Source organism: Rhyacophila brunnea, unplaced genomic scaffold (genome assembly GCF_057557595.1).
Source record: "Rhyacophila brunnea isolate RB1 unplaced genomic scaffold, BYU_Rbru_1.0 scaffold_16, whole genome shotgun sequence".
Lineage (NCBI taxonomy): Eukaryota > Metazoa > Arthropoda > Insecta > Trichoptera > Rhyacophilidae > Rhyacophila > Rhyacophila brunnea.
This window is the reverse complement of record NW_028232816.1, coordinates 18,107,171-18,127,534: the sequence shown is the minus strand read 5'-3', so window position 1 is coordinate 18,127,534 and position 20,364 is coordinate 18,107,171. Positions and strand designations below refer to the sequence as shown.

At 29.7% G+C, this 20,364-nt stretch overlaps 1 protein-coding gene across 1 annotated transcript in view; it reads left to right on the top strand.

Moving 5' to 3' along the window:
* The first annotated feature begins 486 nt into the window (after positions 1-486).
* Positions 487-20,364, top strand: part of LOC147074486 (zwei Ig domain protein zig-8-like) — a 132,011-nt gene continuing 112,133 nt past the window's right edge. The window contains exon 1 of the mRNA XM_085943459.1: positions 487-855. The gene's annotated coding sequence lies outside the window, so the exon portion shown is untranslated. The remainder of the gene's footprint in view (positions 856-20,364) is intronic.

The window sequence follows — 20,364 nt, the reverse complement described above, 5'->3', positions numbered from 1 at the left end:
AATATAATAATATAAATATTTTTTTCGCGACGTGTTGTATTATATTCCACGAAATGGGAAACCATGGCCTAGCTAGACGATATTCGATTTATACATATTTCGTTTGACACTACGCACTCTAGAAAGTACGCGCCTCGCGAAAGCTCCGAAGCAGGGGGGTGGGGAAACGACGCCGAGAGGAAGGCGTCTCTCTGCGCAAGCGCCGCCCCCTGGTATTGCCGTCCGGGACAGTCCTCGCCCCGACGTTGGCAAAGCACCACCTAGCTAACAACGCCGGAACTAACAAACCAATCACACAGTACTTTTCACCTGTACAGTGTCATATAACCTAACGTCACATACTGATAAAGCTCAATATGTATACCGGAAAACACAGTGAAAGCTCTACAATATTATCATTACTAATAAACAATACGTAAATTATTATAAATATATTTGATTTTAGAATTAATCTCAATCGTATTATATAAATCAGAACTAGCTTTTAATATCGTAAAATAAAATATGCTCTCTATTTCTGTATTTGATATGATAAAAATTAATCTTGGTTGGTGGATAGTTGAATTATAATCGAAATCAGTATAGTCTAGCGACGGAGGGTTGGTCGATCTGTTATCACTGATTGAGTTGACCGTTTTTTGACCGCTCGATTTGTGTAACACTATTCGGACTGATTGATCACTTGATTGGGTAGTTAGTGTACTACCGCTTTCTATGGGAACTTTAATATGCCATTTATTTTGTGCATGACGGATGATTAGCATGTGGCGGACAGTATTTTTGGTACGATCAAGTGTTGTGTGCTCAGTTGAGGACGATTTTGTGCAAAGAAAATCTGGACTCTCGTTTTAATCGGTAATTATGAAATCCTTTTATAACAGTTGACGTGTGTTTTTCTTGTGTTTATTATTTTGTTTAATGTAAAATACTTATTATACACACATTATTGTATACGCTGAAATACGGAAAATCATTTAACGTCATTTTTCAAAATTACAATGTAGTGGGTAATAAACATAAGAAATATCGGTGAATATAATATTATTAAAACATATAAGTGAATTTTTATCTTAAATATATTACAATGGTCTAAGATATTTCCAAAATTAACATTGTCATTATTTATATAAAAAAAAATATTAAAAATCAACAATGTTGCAATTATCCGTAATAATATTACTAATTTAAAAATATCGACTGTTTACACTATATTATTCGATTATTTTTGTTAATTTAGCCACATATGTGCAGTTTACTACCCATATATTAAGTACATATTTGGAAGCTTATTTATGTAATTTTATAAACTTTATATACGGCATATAAGCATTATTAAATAAATGCTTTATATATCTAACTAATATTTTAATTATTACAATATTAACAATGTAATACCCTCGACCTAACTTTTGAACGGTATTTTATTAACGATAGTTAGTGTAATCTATATCGGTTAGAATGGCTGAGCGGTAACGTCTCCACTCGTCAAAATCACGAGTCTAAGATTCGAATCCCGGGTAAAAATAATATATGTTTTTTAATAAGTATGTGTTTGGATTCAGACCATGGACGTAATTTAAAAAAAATGTATTTATCTTTGACCGTTGTATATTTACACATATAAGAATGTGTTTTATACTACATGAAGATGCCAAATGGTAAAACCCGGGTCACCAAACATAAATTAAATAAAATTAATAGTAAAAAACTTATTAATTTTTTATTTTTCTGTTAATAAATTTGTCCTAAAATATTGGAAAACATGATAAAGTAGCATTTTTAAATACCTTTATAAATATTATACAATTGAATTATTTATGCATTCCATAATAATTATTTACATTCATGATGGCAGTATTTTCTAGAACGTTTTTTTTACGAAGCCTAAATATTGTTTTTTCAATGTGTGTTTGATACAGTGTAAAAACCGAATATTTTGGTAGAGATGAAATGAGTAAAAAATCTATCAAAATAATCTCCACTCTGTGTAGGCCTCTAAACTCCGATTGGATAGTAATTTACCTTTAATTCATGCATACATAATTTATATATTATAAATACTTCTTTCATTTCTCGTCATAATTTATTTTGCATGCAACATAGTAATACATTATATTTGTTCATTAGAAGTATTATGACCCATCGTGGCTTAATGACAGTGTGTCCGATTCTGTTACCATGGGTCGCGAGCTCGAATGCTGGGTCTTACATATTATTATTTTTTTCACGTATGTGTACATCAAAGACATTGATCTTATACGTTATGTACGTATGGTGAAGAATCTTTTATCCTAAACAACCTGAGAGAAAGCTTCTTTTTGGAATGGTCAAAATTCCCACCGGATATTATCAGTGTTGTTCATAATGGAAAAAAGCTCCGACTAGATATAGAGTTGTTAATACAATTATTATTATTTTCGTAGATAATATATTTATTATTTATTTTAATGACTGAATAACATTATTATTATTAACATAGGTACAATATATACTACAGATATTTGAATAATACAATAGTATAATGAATTACAAAATATATTTGTGTTGGTTGACCTGTCTGTCTGTAACGCATGCTGAAAAACATTATGTAAATGTGTAGGAGAGAGCAAGACAATGATGAGACGTATTGAAAGGGGTAGTATAAGAGAAAACGGAAACGTTTACGCAAATTCTAAATTTGAAAAATAATATGCTGTTTCTTTTCAACGGGTCGTGAAAGAAATGAAAATGATAGGATACTCTCATAATAGTTTGACAGATGCTTACAGAACAGTACATACTAGCATAACGCCACACCCAAGAGTATTGACAGATGGCACTGCCACCTGTAATTTTGTAAATTGTAGTATTTATACTGATAACACGAATTTAGGGTTTTTATTGGTTTTGGTTGTTACACCACTATCAACACCGTATGTATAAACAGTTTATCGTTGCTTATATTATAATACTTAACTATATTACTTGCAGAAGCGACGATATCTTCTTTTTTTCAAAATACAGATATTTTTTTTCGATTAGGTGTACTTATGATTCAAAATATTTAAAAGTATTGAATTATTTATAGAAATTACATATTTCAAAACACCTCAATATTATAAAATATTATTTGTACCGAATGAGACTTGAACCCATATTCATCGCAATTAGGACGATGAGGCACATCGATTAAGCTACCGAAAAGTACTAATCATCGGGGAAATTCGTAACAAATTGATGTGTTATTTTAAATTTCGTTTTTCTGAACGACCATCTTCTTTAATTTTAAATCAAGGTATATATATAATTTTGAAACACCTGTACATAAGACTCAAACCTGCATCCATTGGGTTTTGGCTAATGTGCTTTAACAATTTTGCCACCTGCGTCTTACCTTAATTACGACGAAATTTAATAAAAGTAAGCACATGAAACGTTTTACAAATTTCACTTATTTTGGCAACTGGCTTTTGTAGTTTTGTATTAACTTGGTTATTACACAGTGTCTGGAATTTCTCCAAAATTCCTAATAATATTTAATTAACTATCGTATAAATCTTGTGAATTATTCGTAGAATAAAAAATACGTAATTAAATCAAGGTATTAATGATACTAACATTATGATTTATATGCGGTGTCTGAATCATTCTAAGACTAAATTTTATGATATGTGTACTTAAATGTTAATATTTATAATTAACTGGCGTTTGTACTCAGCTTTATTGAAAGGTTTTCATCTTGTAGATCTTGATTAACTCCTAGAATGTATGATAATATTTTGACATACATCATCAGCACAAATAACAATCAGATCGTACAAAATATCATATTATTATGAATACTAATTACTTTCTCTATACCAAAAAATCGCTTAACTATTATTATATTAGTTGAAGTAGCTTTTCTAGTTTTTTTTTCTTAGAATGGGATTAGATTCTTGCAATTTCGAGAATATTATCATGCATCGTTATTTGGTTATAAAAGATGCTATCGGTGAATTCTGAATGGGTAATTCAAATCGATACATTTTTTATGTCGAATAATGATTTCATACAATTTTGTTATTCCATTGCCAAGGTTACCGATTATCAGAGGAATATAAAATGAAAGAAATTATAATGTATGAAAAACTTTAAATAATGTTCATATCTCTTGAATATAATGATTACCAAAATACCTTTAAATATATGCGTTGATTCAAATTTTTGCCAAGGAATCTTCAGCACATTTTAAATCTATCGTTTTGTAGTCTTTGAATTCCGGATGTTCTATACTTTGAGTATAGTTTCGTAATACATAAGATTTAAGAATACTTTATACTTTATTGAACATATTACTTTTACATTATATAATACTTAACAATCGCAGTAATGAACTTTTAAACTGCATTACCTTTGCAATGAGTATATTTTTGTGTTGATTAATAATAATGGGATAAGGGAAGTTAAAAACTAGTCTAACCTGTTTCCGATCCGTTTCCTTCTGGCAAATATTAGTTTTCAGTTGAGCGAAAAAATAGATGGATAACAAACTGACGAATTTAAAATAAAAAGGTTTTGCCCGTTGGGGGTCGAGATGTAAACCTGCCTCAGGGAAGGAAGGATGGGACAAAACCGCCACCGGGTAAGCGGGTTTATTAAATTTTCGCCCCATACAAAAAAGGTCCCTTTATTTAATCATGTGACACTCGATGCCTAATTGTTTAACGGGCGAAAACATTTTTTTTTTGAAAATTATGTTTTAATGAAGATTGGGAAGGTGGCTCTCATACGTTTTAATACCTGCGGATTTCGACCCAGATTTTTTTTGTGTGCAGTGAACTTTGATAGAATTGTAAAAAAAAATATCGTCACCTCAATACTACAACTAGATAACTTGGTTTTCACTGTTTTTGAGATAGGTAGCTATTAAATACGATTCTACATTCCCTTCTCTACGAAATGATACAACTAGGTAAGTAAAAGTAATGGGAACAGCTGTATTCAATTTGTATTAGAAAATATTAGATAACTTTATAACCATAGATGCATGAAATAAATACAATAAAATAAAATACCTACAATATTTTTTCATTCAATTGAACATTGTTTAATTGTTCCCAATTTAATTTTCCCAACAATGACCAAATCAGAGTTATGTAGTTGTAGTATTGAGGTGACGATATGTATATGTAGTCAGCTAAAACCATGAATTGCCACACTTCACTACACTCTTATGTTATTATGTAGAAAAATAATCGATTTTCTTTACAGTTCAAGGAAAAAAAATATTCCAAAACATGACACTGATTTTTCACTCTCCATATATGAATAATATAGGCTTACTATTATGGCATTCGCTTCTATTCATACTTGTCACCTAAGGTTATTTCCATCGAATAATAACAATTATTATTAGTCTACCAGATTTTCAAAAATATTCTTAGAAGTTTTTAACGAAATTATGCACTGCTCTATATTTCTTCAGTATCACATAGTTAAATATTTGCTACTTTGCTATTCATAGCAGAATTTATTTAAATTTAATTTTTACCCTCAATTAGATACGTCAAAATAAATAAATGCCATTTACCATCAATTAGAATCTACCCCGACCTTAATCTTTTCTATGCCTCACGATATTGCTATGGTGGTATCTGACAGGCCGCAGACTCTAATGACGCACGTTGAATGTAGAGCGAAGCTCTTACTACAATCGGTGTAATACCAACAATTTGTGGGTTAGTATTTTATAATAATTATTCAAACATAAGTCACTGTGTATTTAATTTTTTAGAATATGCAAATCTATCGAAAGTAGCTTGTAATAAGAGTTTAAAGTTGTGCGAGATAACTCGCGAAATTCGTATGGGCGGCCTGTTGATCACTCGCTGAAGGCATATAATCGGTTAGTTTCTGGTTACTTTATCGTCAAGTATAATTGGCTTATATATGCCCAAATATAGATATAATTTTTCACGTTCTTTATTTTTGTAAATTACCGATGTAGTATTATTGATTACTGAACATTAATACCTCACTGTAGAAGGATTATTTTTTCTATTGGTAAATAAATTAACATTTATGTGGAAAAAAATAATGTTTATAAAAACATTTTTTTGCTAATTCTACAATACCTGTTGTACAATATAAATTGTAATTACAGCTGTTTCGGGTTCATTTAAAAAAAACTTAAACTAAACGTTCAATACTTCTAAAATATGACAGAAAGAGAGTGTGTTGTATGGGTCGTTAATTTAACAAATAAACAATAGGCTTTAGCTTTCATTTCTGATAGTATGTTTAGCATTCAGAACCGTCCATTGGTCGGCGCATTGGTATTAAACGGTATGCAGCCAATGAGTTGATTGATTTGTACGGAGCAGTTTTTGCTAGTGATATTATATAATATCCCTACAATGCAGCTGAGGTAAAACTTAATGTAGGAATTATAAATCTATATTCTATTCTCCACATAACAGTGACGTAGTTTCATTTAAATTATTTATTTAAATTTTATTGAAATCCCGAAACAACTTACTGTTAGTTTTTGTGTATGATGTGTGTGTTAACACTTTGGGAGTCGTCGATGCATCGTAGGTTATGGTGTTGAGGATGGTGATGGTGATGAAAAAGTCAAAGATGTATCCAGGATAAAGTTTTATTTGCAGCGTAACGGTCGGTACGATAGTATAAATAGTACATAATATTATGTACTGAGATAGTTACGAGCCAGGTACTTAGATTCGAGTAACATTTTGATAAATCATTATTCGTAATTTATACAGTCAAAAGTAAGACCTAAACAATATATTCTAGTATATAATTATATTGAACGAGTCAGCGGTTTAAATACGAGTAGCTATGAATTTTATTTATTATTACAGTCATACTATAATATGAAACTTTGGGAATGCATATTCGACTAATTTTTCATTGCGATACCGTATTTAATATCGCCAATCAATCTGCTGACTCAGGTAAACAGTTGTTTACCAGTATATGAGCCGCTGGGAATTTATTATTGCGGTCGAATAATTTAATACATTAAAAATAGATATAATGATCAATAATATACTGACAGCTACACTGTAAATATGATTATCTCGAATATCGTGGATTTAATAAAATAAACGTTTTTTAAATGATTATTAATAATTATTAAAGTAAAAATATGAATACATTATTGTTATTTTTTTTAAATTTTGATATCAATTTCGCATCTTGACCAAAACAAACATATTCGCTTATCACCTCTATGTCTTTTAGTAACAGATTAAGTTGTTGTATAGTGTTATTACTATTTATGAATATCGGATACGTTTTGGATATTATGTTTACATTTAACTTTATCGGTTTTCTTCCATTTTTAATGTAGATAATTAGTAAGTAAACAATGTTTGAATCTAATAAAAAAGTTTTAAAATAAAAATGTAGCCTTCTCATTCATAATGATCTCAAGATCTAATTGTTTGTTTATGTTTTCGATTACAATTTCTTTGTAACTAATGCGGAAAATGCTCTTATAGCGTAAGTATTTTATTTATGTGCGTCCTCTCCTCCGAAGAATAAAACACACAGAGCCGATGTTCAAATTCATTTCATAAAACAAAACGTCTCTGGAAACAATATTTGAAAAGCCTACATTTAAACCGATAAGTCTCTTTTGTTCGCGGATGTATTATTTTATCTATTGTTCGAAAACGTATTCAAAATTATTTGAATATTTTAATTGGACGGTAACATTTTTCATTTCTATTCAATTCGATATCTTTACTTATAAGCACGGTGTTTCAGAAATATTAAAGAAATTTTTCAAAAACCTAAAAAAATAATAATTATATTGTTATCTATTATATTACTACTACTTCGCCCTATCACGTTCCAGCATTGTAACATTGAGCAAGCACATGTTTACACCACTTCTCTCCATCGCCAATTTTCCCACCATGTCTACAGCGCGTAAGTTGCTCTTGTAGCATCGCTGCAGGGTTATGGATAACCGGCACGGTGACTGAATCCTTGAGGTTGTGCCACAGTGGTACGGAGTGTCGCACTCGGAACACACGTCTAAGCCACGTGAAGCATCACTTCATGATTAATTCAATCACCGTGGAATACCGTGTCCGTTAACGAACTCAAATATTTGTAACGTGGTCGTACCAATCTACCCCTAAGATTCATAGAAAGCCGAGAACTTTGAAGCTTAGTAAGATGCCACGTCTCACAGCCCTACAGGAGCACAGACAGCACGCACGCATTGAACAAACGACATTTGGGCCTCACAAAATACAGCCTGACCTAAATATTTTCTCTACTAAATTCAAACTAATCGGCGTTTTCCATCGCTACTTTTGTGTTCGAACAAAAATGTTTATTAAAAAGTTTCCCTATTTGAATTTCATAATATAATAGCAAAAAATAACAATATAAATAGTATAAAATTACAATAGTTGATGTACATAATATTAGTATACCCAATTCTAAGTGAATTACAAGTAATAACATTTCAATAGGTATATAGTAAATACAAAACATACGACTATTTATCGTTTTTTTTTTAATTCCTTGTAAACCTTCGCTATTGTGTTCTACGATACTTAAAAAAATCAATGAAAACTTCTAGGCGATATTTTTGAATAGATATTATTTGGCCTGCGATATTTTGCATTTCATTTAAACTTTGACTAAACTCAAAAAGTTACATCACAATATTAATTGTTGTCATTATTGTATTACATTCTGTATAGATGGAGATGGCTATGTTCATTATTTAAACAGTAATTATAAGTATTTGATAATATGATGATACCACGATTAACTACAACATTTTTTTTATTGCATACTGGAATAGATTGAGTAAATAATGGTCAATTTTTCATTTCGTGTTGTATGCTGTAATTATAATGTCGAATAAATCATTAATTATAAATTTACAGTATGTATTACAGTGAATTCTAAAAAGATAATGCTATTTTTTGATTAAAAGTTTGCAAGTTGAAATTAAATTTATTTCCATATATGTTTATAAAAAAAACATTTATTGAGGACGATCTCGAAAAAATTGAAAGTTAGACTGTTAAAAATTATGACTAAGGCTAATGCTGTAAGCAATTTAGCATTGCAGATTTGAAGCTTCCCTCTCAATAATGATCTGTTTTACATATTTGGGCATTTTGAGATAATCAAATAAAACTATTTTGTTGAGAAGAAATTATTTATAATTAAAAGGCCTCCCCTGAATTTATTAATCTCTTATTTTTATTTCTCTTCCAATTTTCCATGTGATTTTTTCTCTGCGAAATTTTTTTGCATCCGCAGGGTTAACATAACCTCCCGTGTGATCCTCCATTTTGACAGATGCAAAATTCTTTATTGTAGAGAGGCCAACATAATGGATCAAAAACAAGTGACTTAATGTTGCTAGAACAAAAAAATAAATATCCCAAAACAGAGGCAATGTGATGTTGGCCATGTTGCATATTAAGTTCAAAGCTACCATAATTTATCATGGATCATTATTGAAGAACAGGTTTTATTTATAGTTGGCTTCAGATAACAAAACATATCAGCAACATTATCACAACAAGTTGTAGAATCGCCATTAAATTTTGCACGGAAAATGTTTATAATAATTCTTTGTTTAATATTTTTCTTATGGCTGTGATATTCTCAAAGCTTCAGCTAAGCAATCACCATTACGACACTTAATTACTTTTAGAAAATGTGAAACGAAATATTCCAGCGAATTTGCATACAAATCAGTCCCTTATGCTTTCGGACTTTCAGCCTTCAACCTTTTTGAAACTATGAATTTTACCCTTATTGCAAGTTAGTAAAATAATCTTTATACAACATGTTATGTTTATATTCATATTCCCATGGTTAAAATATTGTAAACATATTAAGTTTAATAACATTTAAATGAAGCCATTGACCCCAATCTTAATAATAAAATAGCTTTAATATAATATAATCATAAAATGTGCTTACACCAAAGTTTGTAGACTAATAAAGAGAGAGTGATGTGTGTTTTTTTTTCTGTTTGGTTAAAATTGGTAACGGAAGAAAAAAATAGTTTTCTTTCATTTCAGAACTAAATAGTTTATTTTTAAAATAAAATGAAAATGCCAGCCCGCTTTTGAAGTTCTTATAATGATTATAATGATATAATTAAATATTACGATTTTATAATAAATTTCATTTTATGCACATAACACCAATTATTATTATAAACATTCTTATTAACAGTGTGACTACTTAATAAAATCAGAGAGCATGGATGTGAAATTCATGAAGATTAAGCAACAGTCCGAAATGACTTTAAGATGATTCCAGCATCCTTCAGATGGTGGGAAAATACGGTTAAAAACAGCAAAACGTATTATTTTCATTAAAACAATACATACTTTATACATATTACATATTGGTTGTTAGTTAAGTATTTACTAAGAATTCAAAGAAAAATACCTTTAATAGTTATTACTATATTATTAATATAAATAAAACTGAATTTTTAAAGCACTAATTCTACTTTTATTAAATAATTGGATATTAGGATTGAATCCAATTCAGAAGTCTATTGAAAACCCATCAAATGGATGAAACTGGTCAATTCTAAGAAAAGTGGAATCAGTTTGACTAAATAAGCATTTTATTTAATTAACATACAATAAAATACATTAAGTTATTACTTCATTACACCCTAAGATATTAGTTTTTCATAGTTTATTATTATAATCTATAAAATAAAAAATAGAAATTATATCTATTAATAAGAAATTATTATGTAATAAAAATCTACAGTGGTTAAAAACTTCATAAAATAATTAAAAATATCTTCACAAACTTCTGAGTTTTTAATAATTGTTATTAAAATTTAAAGGACCAAAGTTTTAGAATTTTAGCGTTGATTGCGAGAAGAACCTTGAAAGTAAAAAGGTAAAAAGGGTGGAAGAGACGCTATAGATATCTATTTCATGAATCAGAAAATAAAATAAATATAATTCAAATCACAAAATATGTATCGATTAGTAATAGAGTTTTAGTCTGCCATTTTGTACAAAAATTAACTACCCATATTTTGTATATTTATATATAAAACATGTTTTGTGACTTTGCCTTACGAGTTCATTTGCAGAGAAGTTCACACCACTGTTATAATATTTATTTACAAATTTTCAAGGCGTATGAAAAGACAATCGTCACTATGAGTTGAAAAATTGTATACAATTTATATAAAACCGTTCATAACTAGTACTCGAATAAGTAATCATAATGAACACAAATGGCTGCCATATAGTGTGAATAAGAAAACGGAAAGGAAACTGAGCGATGTTAATATTTGTGGAGTTTACCAACTTGGCCATGCTTCACGCGATTTCAAATTCTTCTGCTTTTTCTATTTATAGTCCAAGTTTTTTGATCATGATATGTCATAAAATTGAATGGTAGAATTTTTGTGTAGCAGTTTTAAAGAATAGTATTCCATTTTTCAAAATTATTCATATTAAAAAAAATGACAGCCAAAGGCTAAATCAAAAAGTTCCATAATATGGAACTTTTATCATTTATTATATATAAATTGTAGTCATATTTTTTGGCAATAAAGTATCTACAATATTTCTAAAGCAGTTCAACGTATGTATTTATTATTGGTATTGCCATTTTTTTCTTTTTAAGAAACCAGAAAGCAAGTATGTTAATTCATTCACAAAAGTTATCAAAAGAACGACTTACTCCATTTTCAAAATAATCGCAAATTCTTGAAATGAGAATGTGTGCCAGTATAACAAAATTTCAAATTCGAAACAAAAGTTACGCACATCAAGAAATAAATTCAATATTGGTATGTATTTATTATTAAAAAGTTTCTTCCATTTTCATCCTTGTAACATTATATTATGCTTACATAATACCATATTATGCAAACGTGGTAAATTGCGAAAACGTATTTTTGTTTAAACGCGTAATTTTGATGACGTTTTGATTTTGTGTGGGTTTGCAGAAAAGGTGGAAAGAAAACCCAGTTGTCTTATAAAATTGAGGTTACCCTGTATTTTTCAGTGTTGGTATGGTGTAAGAATATCAAGTATCCGAAACATAACCGTCATCGAAATTAACTATATAAAGCTTACTTATACAGCCAATTAAAATATGAAATTGGCTGTATTATTATTATAATATACTTATTGCAATATTTCATTCATTTATGTGCCAATATTGTGACAAAATTTTTCATGAGAATAACCGGTAGGAAAATTTCTGTTACTATTATTATCATAATAAATTACTTATTGTATTTATATTTCGATTAATTAGGAGTACCGACTACGTTTTATATTTTAAACTACACCAAATAGAAGGTGCCTACCAATTTTTCCAACAAATTAATTATTATTTTTTCGACTAAAAATCTTTAGAAACTTTTTACTAACGATAAAAAATTTTACTTGAAAAGTAATAACATTTAAGTTGAAAATTAAATAAAAAAATTCAAAACTAGCTATCGAAAAGAAGAAAGAAATATTTTTTAGTTTTAAGCAAAAAAATAAACTTAAAAATATAAGTATAAAAAATAAAGCTAAGCTTCTTTGATTAAATACCACTGTAAACAATATATTGACGTTGTTTAGGCAAAAGTTTTAACTCTCATTTTTTTAGTTGGCGTTTTTGTACGTTAGGTAAAGTAGAACAATTTAAATAAGATTTAATTATCAATTATCAAATAGTGAGAAAAAAATCACGATGGTGTGGTAACCCAGGAGTGGGAAGGCATGGGTTAATGATGAGTTTTATTGGATCGTCGTAAATGGTAAAGATCAAGTTTAATTTATATGGATACAGAATTTTTTAAAAACATATCATTTTATAATATATTAGGTTCATTTTATTAGGTCAATTCATTGTCAGCAATCAATTCACTGTTAGGTAAAAATCTGCTTTGCTTAAGTAAATAATATTGTACCGGAAAGAGCTGGCTATGTATGAGTAGAATTAAAATTAAAAAAAGCTGTTGGTAGAGCTTTGCATACAGTACCTAATGCTCCAATTTTATTACATTCAATGAGAAAAATAATAATTTGAAATTGATTAGTTTCAAATATCAGCTAATAATAATTAATAATGCTGTCATAATTATCAGATATATATTTGACTAGTACAACTTGATACTTACACCTACTTGTAAATTACTTTTGTAATTAATATAAATATACGATCTGATTTTATTTCTAATTAACTTACTTACATCATTACTTCTGTATTTTCGTGTATTTTGTTTGTTTTTTTTTTACATATTTTTAATGTACTTTATTTTATACATAAATTTAGATCTCAATGCTATACGGTCATCTATTTTCGACACAACAGCTCACGGTGAAATTTGATACATATAGCCAACTGAATACGTACAAATTTCCAAATATGACTGAAAATTATAATTACTATGAATGATAATTACTTTTTCTGCGAGGGTGAAGCATTTTTGTGCGGAAAAGTTTTTAGCATTTTTTTTTTGATAGGTAGGTATCTATCTCGTGTTTAAATCGTCTCTACAGTTCTTATCTAGCCATCAAACAATTAATAAATGATTTTTTCGTTTAAATTTTGTTACAAGGTAATATATCTACCAGAGAAAGGGATGTGTTCATTTGGATAAAAAAAATATATTGTTATTTTAGTTAAATTTAGACTATCAAAAAAAATCATGAAACGACGTTAAATTGTTTGTGAGCTGTGACCTTTTGCTTAAATACAGTCGATATAGAATACTACTTATGTATAGTTAGGGTGGTAGTTTTATGAAAGCTCTTTTTGTAAGCTTTGTGAAGAAACTAATATTATAAACTAATGAAAAGTATCAGAAAATAACGCTGAGATCATCTTTCATCACCGTAAAAAAAGAGGATCTGTTTTTTTGGGCAATAAAAATTTCGCTTACAATAAAACTGAACGGCCTTTGCGATGCCAAAAAATTAGGTGACGCGCCATAAATAAAAAGGCTAAGTTTTATCGCGTTGCAATACTGCGAGATTACCGTTTGCTGGGGCATTACCTTTTATTCGGATCACTTTTGCCCGGCAATGTTGGACGCAAACTGATAACAGATTTACAGTCGGATTAGTTCCGGTAACATTAGTTTTTTTAAACCTTACATAATGCATCACTATACATACACTCACTGATTTTACAGCTGTTTGCTATTAGGGTATTTTTAAATTAAAGCCCCTCCAATAACGTTTCAAAAACATACTTGTACGTGGCCTAAACTAACCGAACCTTATTAAGGGAAATATAATAAAAAAGGATCGGCAAGAGAGTGAAGTCAGCAAAGGAAATGAAATATATTCTGAAGAATTTCGCTGAGAATTTAGTAGTAATTTGATATTTCCACAATAATAATTGGTTGGGCAAAATGGCTAAAAGTATTAAAAGAATGCATTGTCGTCGTATTCTCATATATTCTAAAAGTTTCAAATGTCTTCAAAAAATCTTCAAACGTCTAATACAAATCTTGGACAAACAAGAAAAAAAATGTACCGGACACACAAAAAAAAATCTGTACCGGAAAACAAGAATACGAGCTAATAAAAACGTGGTAATAAAATGCTTGTGGTGGAATCCATAGCTCGTGAAACTAACATAAGAGGATGGGTAGATAACAGTACAACGCAGACGTGTGCTTATGCTGATAACATAGTAATTACAAGCAGATCCAAACAGACGATGATCGACCATGGTGGCACTATGAAAATAAAAGCAGAAAACGCTGGGTTGCAAATAAACCAGTCAAAAACTAAGTATATGGTCAGAACACGCGATCAAGTACCGCTGCAGAATATAGACATAGGTCAGCATGCATATGAAGGCGTGGACAATTTCACGTATCTCAGATCCAGCCTAAATACCCAAAATAAGACAGCAGTGGAGATAAAAATCCGCCTTATCTCCGGGAATAAATGCTGGCATGCCTGCAAGCGACTGGTGGGGTCGAAAATTCTAGGCCGAAGAAGTAAACTTCTAATTTATAAAACAATTATAAGGCCAGTGGTCACTTATGGCTGTGAGACTTGGTGCTTAACTCAAAACGAGGAAAACGAATTAGCTGTCTTCGAGCGCAAAATACTCCGCAAAATCTTTGGACCCACGTTGGAAAATGGGAACTACAGAATAAAAATGAACCACGAGTTGGAAAAGCTGATTAAACAGCAAACAATCATAAAAAACTGTAAGTCCCAAAGACTACGATGGGCGGGACATGTGGAGAGAATGCCTGAAGTTAGAGTGCCAAGGATCATGACGAAGTGGCTACCCCAACGGAAGAGACCCAGAGGCCGTCCAAGAAGGAGATGGGCTGAAGCCGTAGAAGTGGACTGGCTTCATATAGGAAGACCCGGTAACTGAAAAAGTATGGCGAGAGACCGGAGTGAGTGGAGAGCGGTCGTGGAGGAGGCCAAATCCCACCCCGGGATGTAGCGCCGTGGAAGAAGAATAAAATTCTACAAAAAGTACTCCAATTATCTTTCACAAAAATTGTTTAATGTTTCTTTCGTGTATGCCTTTCGTTTTGGGTTGATATAAAAGACTATGGGGAACACACGCGTGCTCATAAGTAACGAGTATTTTTATTAGACAATCACGTTAAGGTAGGTGTGTAAATCGTAACGGACAAAACTCGCAGTTTTGTCGGTCTTAAAACCACAGACCTTTTACTGGGGATATGTCCTAATACAATATTATTATCGTCAAATCGTCAATCTTCACCGCGTCAAATCTCTCAAGATGACAATCTTATAAATTTATGATAACGTTTTGCGGTATGTCTTTTAAAGTTATTACCTACAATAGGTTGGATCCCAACTTTAGGGCCAAAAATAATGCCCGGATATTTGACTGTGATAGTTCAATTTATAATAATAATATTATGTGATTGCGACCGTAAAATACCGATTTGTTACATATGTATTTTATGTTTTTTTTTTATCTAACTGAACTATAAAACTATGAAATGTTTATCACCCCAGTTAAACATTACGGGCAATTTTTTTGAAAAGATACCAGAATAAACAATTTTATTTATTTTTAAATTATTAATATAGTACCTATTTTGGTGTTTATTTTACGATGATTGTGCATTCAAATTAGGTGTTCACATTTTTAATTCCAATAAAAATAGTTTAACTTTGCGAATAAAAAAGACAAGTTACATTTGAAAATACAATATTTTTATAATAATTTTATAAATTTATTTATTGAAAAAATTAATTACTTTTATAGCAGGAGAAGATCTTTAAAAAAACTACTATTATGAGAATAGCCCAAAATAAAATAGTGGTCAAATAATCGATTTTTTTGACCATGTCCGATCCTAATAAGATCATAAATCATGAACCTCCACAGAATGAAGGTTTGTATTGACAGATTTTAAATTAGCAACTCCGGATGGTGTTTATTGTAAAGTTAATTCAGATTATTCTTCATCGCGCCTTAGTCTTTAAAACTTAGCATAATGATTCCAAATATTTCAACCTGTTTGGATTTTTCTTTTTTTTTCAAATTTGAGAGTAATAAAAGTAAAAACTCATCGAATTAAACAATAATAGTAATACATTAAAAATGCATAGAAGACTTTTAATAAATTACTTTTATTTAAATAAATAACCCAAAAACTATTCAATACTGTAAGCATTGTATTTTTTGCGGCCCGTTATCATTAATAATTGTACTTCTAATTACGAATAACTTTTTAATATATTTTTAAAAAAATATTGACATTAGATTAAAATTTGTTTAGCAATAGTACGCGATCCATTTTCAATAGATATTGATTGTATACCGACAGAACTACAACTTGAGATTATTGATCTGCAGTGTGACACCCACATTTTATAATGCCCTTAATTCAGACAAATTCGACCAACTTAAAGATTGTGCAAGAAAAATGTTCGTTATTTTTTATCAACCTATATGTGAACAAACATTTTCGATCATGAACCTCAATAAAAATACTTTACGATCAAATATCTCGGATGCCCATTTACAAGCAGTTTTGAGAATATCAACTACAAAATTAACACTTAAATTTTAAAAAAAATGTTAAAAGATATACAACAGTTTCATTCTTCTCATTAATTATTTTGTAATGTTTATTTTTCCGCCGCTCATTTTGAATTCTTGAATTTGGCCCTCCGTCCAAAAAGTTTGCCCCCCTTCTTTCGTCTAAATGAAAAATTATGAGTGAAGTGTACGATGCTTTTTATATAATATTTTTTCTTTATAACTCAATAAATAATCAACTAAAACAAGTATTTATCGTACAATTAAATAATATTTTTTAACCGCCAAAAGAAGTTAATTACACCAGTGCTTCTACCAGTACTTCATCTATTTTTTCAAAAGGACAATCCGTTTTATAACCATTCTAATGGCATAATTAAATTAATACATTTTCAATCAACCTATACTCTGATCTTGCATTAACTGTTATGTTATTTTATAAGGGACAAAAACAAACTATAATCAATAACACACATCAATCAAAAATCAAAAATCGATAATCAATACCAAAATTTAATATGTAGGCCGATTACTGATTTGAAGAAGATTTGAATAAAGCTCTATTACACGGTTTCAATACAACTAACATTTGAAATCAATCTCCATACATATATTATGTATTATGTGATCAATTTATTATATGACATACATTTAAGCATTAATGAAACACGTGTCGAAGTTAAGTTACTTATAAATAAAACAAAAACCATCACACAGAGTACGATCATACGGATAATTGTGTATTTCCATGTAAAATCTGACTTAGCCGATGTTAGTGAGCTAAGTAAACTTGTGAATGCATAATCCTCTGCATTAGACTAAGTATTTGTTCAATAAACTTTGAGAACAAACCACACCTGCTACTTGGTGAAACTATCCTGCAATCATGTGCCGCAGTCTTATGGAACAGTTGAAAGGTGATTTTGTGGGTTGGTTCAGTTTACCGTATCAGTTGAGATGATTCAACTATAATGGCTCCCAAAAATGACCTAGTTTATAATAAGTTATGCATCAACCGATTTTAAACAAAATAACCCTAATTGTAAAATGGCAGTTGTGTTCAGAGCATTGACGAAAATATAACTAACAGGTATATAAATAGGGATGCTATTATAGCTTGGCTTCATATCTAGTTGAATTAACAATACAATGGTTTCTGAATAAAAGTTAGCTTTGTAAAAAGGTCCCACAAATTTCAGGCTTCACTTTCCGTGTTTTTTTCGGATATTCGGTACCTATTCAAAAATCTGTATAATTCCTTATTTCTAAGTAGGCTTCAAAGTGGATCTATTGATTGGGCACCACATGAATTGGAGTACAGTCATATGATAGAGGGGTTCAGAAAAAAAATCTTGACGCTCCTATACGCTTGTATATGTATGGATACTATCCGAAGCTTTATCCAACTCACTTTTTCCTAGATATTCTGACATACTGTAGTCTCAAATTCAAAAAAGATATATTTTTTACTATGTACCTTTTTAGACGTGTCCCTGATAACTATCTAAGAAATCGGGAAAATTAGTTGTCTGTTCTCCCAAGGTAGGTGCAGAACTAACCTGCCATTGTTAATTAAACCAAATCGCTTCGGATATTGATATATTCTACCTACGTGAGGATAAATATTTATATGTGGACGTTGTTTTATAAATTCTTTAAATAGGTTGTGCTAAACTCATTTGATGTACTTCCATGTACCTACTTCATCACTTTTATATTTTCTCGATTATTAATATTACTTCTGTTTTTTAACACTGTTTTAATAATATTTCTCTGTTTTTCCACGACACGAATCTTTAATTTGTAATGATTACTATATGTAAATAAATAATTTTGAATTAACACAAAATTAAAAAAATTACATACATACTTACATTACAGAAAATTAATATTATAAATCCACCAACATTTAAGAAAAAGTGCATTATTTATAAATTCTATAAGTTTGGTTAAATACACACCTATTTTTATAGATGGAAAGATAGTAATTATATACTTATACAAAGTATATTTTTCCATTGGTAACCTAATTGTAAACTTGACTAATACTGTAAGAAATATTAATAAAATTATTAACGTTGCTTTTAAAGAATATTAGTTTAGTACTCTATTGAAATAATTATTATTTGACGTACCTACTACAAAATTACTGAAATGTCTTTTATGATTTTATAAATTAAGACTAGATTTTAAAGGTGTCACGGGAATAAAGTGTATTCTTTTTTCATTTCTGAATTAAAAACTTAATTTGAAATAAAGAAAAATAATTATAATCTTTCCATTGTAATACTTTTTTAATTATCTCATAAAACTTTAGGTCTTAAAAATACATTTTATATTTTTACCGCATTTGAAAAGAAAATCTTGATAATATATTTTTGAAAAAAAAACAGGAGATAAAAAGTATAATAGGTACGTACCTATATTAAATGTTTAACTTAGCTAAACTGTAATACTTACTATATTTCATTATTTATTATATGGCTTTGTTAAATTAAGCTATTCACCAATGTGAAATAATAATTGTATTGTTTACACATAACAAAACAATATTATTATCTAACTAAACTATATTTTGCTTCATACAAAGATTAATACGTATCTATATTTAATTGTACATCTTTGCTCCATGGCAAAGTATAATGAGCCTTTATATGTGAAAGGTCAATAACAAACTTTATACGAGGAAGCTATTAGATCCTTGTAATGGATAAAACAAAAATAATTCGCTACCCACGGTTTCAGAAACGAATGCTCCACCAACTAGGTCACCGTGGGTGGATGGCTAGACATTGACATTCGAGTAGACATAACTCGTCATATGTGATTCGACAGGTAGCTTAAAGATTAGACCACTCAGATAAAATGTATTGTTATCATTACATGTTACTAGTGGGCCCAAAGTAGTACTTCAATTCGTCTAACTAAGTAGTCGCTCAATTAAAACGGTAGGAGTTTTATCAATCCACGTTCAATTATTCATCCTTTGGTTTGTATATGTAATAACTATGTGCGTTTAATTTCTAACAAAATGTTGATATATGATTATAGTTTTTTTGTGAAATAAATATTTTCAGAAAATGCATCCGCTACTGCTGGCAAGTCCAACTTCAGTTGGTCTGTGGTCTACTATCTAGTAGTGACCATTCTCTTCCATTTAAATTCTGTAACTTGAACTAACGTATAAGGTTTAGCTGAGAACACTTTGGCGTTACAAATTAAACAATAATACTTTTGGTAACCTTTGGTGAGTGTACACGGCATATGAAGATGCCGAAAGGCGAAACCCGGAACGCAAAAAAACGACTTAAATGGAATAGTACAAAACTTAAATACATTAGAAATTAA